Source organism: Amborella trichopoda, chromosome 2 (assembly GCF_054954075.1).
Source record: "Amborella trichopoda isolate Santa Cruz 75 chromosome 2, AtrichopodaSantaCruz75HAP2 v2.0, whole genome shotgun sequence".
Taxonomy (NCBI): domain Eukaryota; kingdom Viridiplantae; phylum Streptophyta; class Magnoliopsida; order Amborellales; family Amborellaceae; genus Amborella; species Amborella trichopoda.
In genome coordinates, this window is record NC_142337.1 from 30338555 (window position 1) to 30346125 (window position 7571).

Below are 7571 nucleotides of genomic sequence, written 5' to 3' on the forward strand. Positions count from 1 at the left end.
GGTTATTTTTGAAATGCTATAGAGAGTGACTGTTATTAATGGTTTAAGTGAAATTCATATTAATGATTTCAGTTATATGTTGAGTACATGATATTGCTGCTTTCGAATGTTTAAAGAGATTTAGAAATAATTTAAGTATGCAAGTGGACTCATCCGGTTCGCCGGTGAGGTATAAGTGGACCTATCTGGGATGTCGGTCGGGATTAAGTGGACTCATCCGGTACGCCGATGAGGTATAAGTGGACCTGCAGGGATTAAGTGGACCTATCTGGGACGCTAATAGGGATTAAGTGGACCCATCAGGACGCTGATGGGGTATATAGGTGACCTACTTGGGACGCCAGTAGGGTATTTTGTGAAATCCTTTGAATTATGCACTGCCATTAAAAGTGTTATAAGCATTTCAATTTCTTGGATTATACTTAATTATGCATTTATTGAAAGTGAAACTGTTGATGCATTTCTGTTAATAGATCTCATTTTGGAAAATATTGATATCTTTCACTCATGATTATTTTTAGGATTATGATGATCACTTACTGAGTAGCCAAACTCATCAAACTATGATAAACATTTTTCAGGATAACTGCGGTTTCATTTGAGTGCTCGTCAGGATCAACTTTGGGAAGATATTGAAGTTGTGCTTAAACTTTCTTTTGTTACTTTTTAAAAATTCGCCATTGTAAATTTGTCCTAAAATGAGATGTATATATATGTTTTGACTGCCACATCTCAGGATATCAGTATTGTAAATTTTTGGGGTGTGACAATTATGGTATCAGAGCAATAGGTTTAAGATTCTTAGGAAATTTAAAAATCTTTTTCAATAATCAGGTACACAAATTTAGAGGACTAAATTTTTTTAAGGGGGGACAAATGTAACAATCCTAATCTTTCAAAAAAAAAAAAAGAAAAAAGAAAATAAACTTTTAATACATGATGATTCGTTTGAACATGGTGGTGTTTAGGGACCATTGCTTCTTTTCAAAGCTTTTCGTTTAAAAGCTTTGTGTTTCCTTGCTCTTGCCACGTCCACTAAAGGACGTGGGCTTTAGGTGTTTAAAGCGTAAACTAGCGCTCACACCTGTAACGTAATAAAAGCTTGAGGTGTTTAAAGCGTAAACTAACGCTCACACCTGTAACGTAATAAAAGATTAAAATAATATGTTAGTAGAATTTAAATTCAGAGAGGTGAAGACTCCTACCTTAGAAAACTTTTGAGATTTTTTCTCTGGTCGAAACACAGTGAACTCCTCTCTCGAGCCGAATTTTTATCGGAAGCTCCCTCTCAAATATTTGTGAGTAAGTGACATCATCTTTTTGAAACATAATCTGTTTAACAAAAATTGTGATATTTTATCTATGTTAGAAATTTTGAATGCTGTAAATTATGAAAAATAAATTTATTTATTTTTCTTGTCTATTGTTAGAAATAAATGTGATATTTTTGCTTTTAATAAAATTGTGATATTTCTTTCTACTGTTTTGAATATTTAGACATTGTAAAATTCATGTTCAAATGACTGCCTTATTATTTAAAACTTGACATTTTTGCAATTGATTATAGTATTGTTGTGAAATGTTTATTTGTGGATTGATATCCCATAAATTGTGATAATTCCGTATTTTTGAATTTCTATAAGAGTTTTTCTATACATATTAAATTAGCAGTTATGCTAGAATGCCTTTACAAACTTCTACGTTTCTAAATTTGAGCCCAAAATATTTGATTGGTTATTTTTGAAATGTTATAGAGAGTGACTGTTATTAATGGTTTAAGTGAAATTCATATTAATGATTTCAGTGATATGTTGAGTACATGATATTGCTGCTTTCGAATGTTTAAAGAGATTTAGATATAATTTAAGTATGCAAGTGGACTTATCCGGTTCGCCGATGAAGTATAAGTGGACCTATTTGGGACGCTGGTAGGGATTAAGTGGACTCTTCCGGTACGCCGGTGAGATATAAGTGGACCTGCAGGGATTAAGTGGACCTATCTGGGACGCTGATAGGGATTAAGTGGACCCCTCAGGACGCTGATGGGGTATATAGGTGACCTACTTGAGACGCCAGTAGGGTATTTTGTGAAATCCTTTGAATTATGTACTGCCGTTAAAAGTGTTATAAGCATTTCAATTACTCGGATTATACTTAAATTATGCATTTATTGAAAGTGCAACTGTTGATGCATTTCTGTTAATAGATCTCATTTTGGAAAATATTGATATCTTTCAATCATGATTATTTTTAGGATTAAGATGATCACTTACTGAGTAGCCAAACTCATCAAACTATGGTAAACATTTTTTTCAGGATAACTAGGGATTCATTTTGAATGCTAGTCAAGATCAACCTTGGAAAATACTGTTGTTGTGCTAGCTTTCTTTATTTACTATGTAAGACCTCGCCACTGTAAATTTGTCCTATCAATAGATGTATATATGTTTTGTCCGTCACATCTCAGGAATAATAGTATGGTAAATTCTTGGGGTGTGACAATCATGGTATCAGAGCAATAGGATTAAGACTCTTAGGAAATTTAAAAATCTTTTTCAATAATCAGGTACACAAATTTAGAGGACTAAATTTTTTTAAGGGAGGACAAATGTAACATTCCTAATTTTTCAAAAAAAAAAAAAGAAAAAAGAAAATAAACTTTTAATACATGATGATTCGTTTGAACATGATGGTGTTTAGGGACCATCACTTCTTTTCAAAGCTTTTCGTTTAAAAGCTTCGTGTTTCCTTGCTCTTGCCACGTCCACTAAAGGACGTGGGCTTTAGGTGTTTAAAGCGTAAACTAACGCTCACACCTGTAACGTAATAAAAGCTTGAGGTGTTTAACGCGTAAACTAACGCTCACACCTGTAACGTAAGAAAAGATTAAAATAATATGTTAGTAGAATTTAAACTCAGAGAGGTGAAGACTCCTACCTTAGAAAACTTTTAGGATTTTTTCTCTGGTCGAAACACAGTGAACTCCTCTCTCGAGCCGAATTTTTATCGGAAGCTCCCTCTCAAATATTTGTTAGTAAGTGACATCATCTTCCTGAAAAATAATCTATTTAATAATAATTGTGATATTTTATCTATGTTAGAAATTTTGAATGCTGTAAATTATGAAAAATAAATTTATTTATTTTTCTTGTCTATTGTTAGAAATAAATGTGATATTTTTGCTTTTAGTAAAATTATGATATTTCTTTCTACTGTTTTGAATATTTAGACATTGTAAAATTCATGTTCAAATGACTGCCTTATTATTTAAAACTTGACATTTTTGCAATTGATTATAGTATTGTTGTGAAATGTTTATTTGAGGATTGATATCCCATAAATTGCGATAATTCCGTATTCTTGAATTTCTATAAGAGTTTTTCTATACATATTAAATTGGCAATTATGCTAGAATGCCTTTACAAACTTCTACGTTTCTAAATTTGAGCCCAAAATATTTGATTGGTTATTTTTGAAATGTTATAGAGAGTGACTGCTATTAATGGTTTAAGTGAAATTCATATTAATGATTTCAGTGATATGTTGAGTACATGATATTGCTGCTTTCGAATGTTTAAAGAGATTTAGAAATAATTTAAGTATGCAAGTGGACTCATCCGGTTCGCCGGTGAGGTATAAATGGACCTATCTGGGACGCCGGTAGGGATTAAGTGGACTCATCCGGTACGCCGGTGAGGTATAAGTGGACCTGCAGGGATTAAGTGGACCTATCTGGGACGCTGATAGAGATTAAGTGGACCCATCAGGACGCTGATGGGGTATATAGGTGACCTACTTGGGACGCTAGTAGGGTATTTTGTGAAATCCTTTGAATTATGCACTGCCGTTAAAAGTGTTATAAGCATTTCAATTTCTTGGATTATACTTAATTATGCATTTATTGAATATGAAACTGTTCATGCATTTCTGTTAATATATCTCATTTTGGAAAATATTGATATCTTTCACTCATGATTATTTTTAGGATTATGATGATCACTTACTGAGTAGCCAAACTCATCAAACTATGATAAACATTTTTCAGGATAACTGCGGTTTCATTTGAGTGCTCGTCAGGATCAACTTTGGGAAGATATTGAAGTTGTGCTTAAACTTTTTTTTGTTACTTTTTAAAAATTCGCCATTGTAAATCTGTCCTAAAATGAGATGTATATCTATGTTTTGACTGCCACATCTCAGGAATATCAGTATTTTAAATTCTTGGGGTGTGACAATTATGGTATCAGAGCAATAGGATTAAGATTCTTAGGAAATTTAAAAATCTTTTTCAATAATCAGGTACACAAATTTAGAGGACTAAATTTTTTTAAGGGGGGACAAATGTAACAATCTTAATATTTCAAAAAAAAAAGAAAAAGAAAAAAGAAAATAAACTTTTAATACATGATGATTCGTTTTAATATGATGGTGTTTAGGGACCATCGCTTCTTTTCAAAGCTTTTCGTTTAAAAGCTTTGTGTTTCCTTGCTCTTGCCACGTCTACTAAAGTACGTGGGCTTTAGGTGTTTAAAGCGTAAACTAACGCTCACACCTGTAACGTAATAAAAGCTTGAGGTGTTTAAAGCGTAAACTAACGCTCACACCTGTAACGTAATAAAAGATTAAAATAATATGTTAGTAGAATTTAAATTAAGAGAGGTGAAGACTCATACTTTAGAAAACTTTTGAGATTCTTTCTCTGGTCGAAACACAGTGAACTTCTCTCTCGAGCAGAATTTTTATCGAAGCTCCCTCTCAAATATTTGTGAGTAAGTGACATCATCTTCCTGAAAAATAATCTGTTTAATAAAAATTGTGATATTTTATTATGTTTAAAATTTTGAATGCTGTAAATTATGTAAAGTAAATTTATTTATTTTTCTTGTCTATTGTTAGAAATAAATGTGATATTTTTGCTTTTAGTAAAATTGTGATATTTCTTTCTACTGTTTTGAATATTTAGACATTGTAAAATTCATGTTCAAATGACTGCCTTATTATTTAAAAATTGACATTTTTGCAATTGATTATAGTATTGTTGTGAAGTGTTTATTTGTGGATTGATATCCCATAAATTGCGATAATTCCGTATTCTTGAATTTCTATAAGAGTTTTTCTATACATATTAAATTGGCAATTATGCTAGAATGCCTTTACAAACTTCTACCTTTTTAAATTTGAGCCTAAAATATTTGATTGGTTATTTTTGAAATGTTATAGAGAGTGACTGTTATTAATGGTTTAAGTGAAATTCATATTAATGATTTCAGTGATAGGTTGAGTACATGATATTGCTGCTTTCAAATGTTTAAAGAGATTTAGAAATAATTTAAGTGTGCAAGTGGACTCATCCGGTTCGCCGGTGAGGTATAAGTGGACCTATCTGGGACGCTGATAGGGATTAAGTGGACTCATCAGGACGCTGATGGGGTATATAGGTGACCTACTTGGGACGCCAGTAGGGTATTTTGTGAAATCCTTTGAATTATGTACTGCCGTTAAAAGTGTTATAAGCATTTCAATTACTCGGATTATACTTAAATTATGCATTTATTGAAAGTGAAACTGTTGATGCATTTCTGTTAATAGATCTCATTTTGGAAAATATTGATATCTGTCAATCATGATTATTTTTAGGATTATGATGATCACTTACTGAGTAGCCAAACTCATCAAACTATGGTAAACATTTTTTTCAGGATAACTACGGATTCATTTTGAGTGCTAGTCAAGATCAACCTTGGAAGATACTGTTGTTGTGCTAGCTTTCTTTATTTACTATGTAAGACCTCGCCACTGTAAATTTTTCCTATCAATAGATGTATATATGTTTTGTCCGTCACATCTCAGGAATAATAGTATTGTAAATTCTTGGGGTGTGACATTCGCTAAGGATACTCTGGCCTGGACTAATAGTTTAATAAGCAACCATCAGGGAATATTTCCTTTACAAATATTTCTCAGTACCACTAGTGATCCCTTATTTGACTAGTCATCCTCTATCTATTGGATACAAGCTTCTTCATCACAAAAGGATAAATTCAAGACATAGGTGCTCTGGATAGTGGCTGCCACATTATAATTTATTGAGTTCGATTCCTACCATAGGTAGAGGACTCCTCTATACTAATCTACGTAAAAAAAAAAAACAAAATACCAAAAAAAAAATTCGTTAGAGGATGAACAAGGCCAAGGTTGTGTTGAGCCTGAGCTTGAGATGTCAAGGGATCAGTTTTAAGATCTATTAGTGCATCAATTAAAGCATCTATTACCATCAGCACAGCGATAGAGGTAGCAAAACCTAGACATTGTTGTGTAAGCATGTATACAATCCTAAACATTATCATTAAAGATGTGATTTCCACTGCCATCCCTTGAAATTCACATCATCAGACTTTTCCTATCGGACGAGATATTGATTTATGATTTAGTACAAAGAAGGAATCCTATTGTCTAGTGGGAAATTTATCAAAATACCAACATGTGTGAACTATTCAGCATTTTACGAATTTTCAACTATTCTAACTTATGAACATGTGTGTGTGTGGCCAACCATATACCATGTTTAATAAATGGAACGCATTAGATATCCGCTATTTGGTTGAGCACTAGGGGTTAAAGAAGGCAATAACTCATTCTTAAAACTAGCATTCTTAAGACCAAATAATCGGGATGAAAAGGGGAATAGCTTTCCATTCCTAGTTCTCCCATTACAGCATACTCCAGCTTTTATGAATATCTTGAGATCAAATAAGAGATATGGTTAGAATGCAATAGTTCATCTCTCATGGTTATTTAGATAAATTTCCCTTTTCTAGTTTAATACCTTTCGTGTCAACTTTAGGTTCCTTTAAGGATTTAATTATATGATTATACTGTTAATATGCCTGATACAATCTCAATTGAAGTAAAACATTTAGGATACATAGTAAGTGGTAAAAAATCTCCACCCATGTCATAACCATAGCATAGTTCATGCAAACATAAAAATAAAAAAAATAAAAAAAATAAAAAAAAAGGAAAAAGAAAATAAATCTCAAAAACTTATCTTGCCATGAATAGAGAAACAATCCACGTCACATAGTGTGTTAGTTAGCTTAATAGCGACCAAAAATAAGGTGTTTGAGGTAATACAAGCCAAAGTGAACAAATTCATCTATAATTCAAATTTATTATCGATTTTGACGTTCATCCTTTGGTACAATGTTCTTTGATATTCTGAAGCTTTGAATGACTTCTTTCACTACACAAATGCATATTCTTGTCTTAACCATGGTTAGAGATCACCTTCTAAAATGTGGTTGTATTGACAAGCGGAGGAAATAACCGATCGAGAAAAAACCATAAGGTGCCAACTTTGGTCATAAGCGCTTTCTTGAATGGTGAATATCAGATCAGCAACTCAATCTTTTATGTTTACAAACTAGTGAACCAGATCTTTTGAGTCATCATCATCATAGCCTTTATCCAATTACTTGGGTCAGCTACATGAATCCTGTTCTACCAGTTTTTTCTATTAAAAGTTATGTCCTCCGTGAAGTCTTAAGTCCTCATATTTTTTCGAACAACTT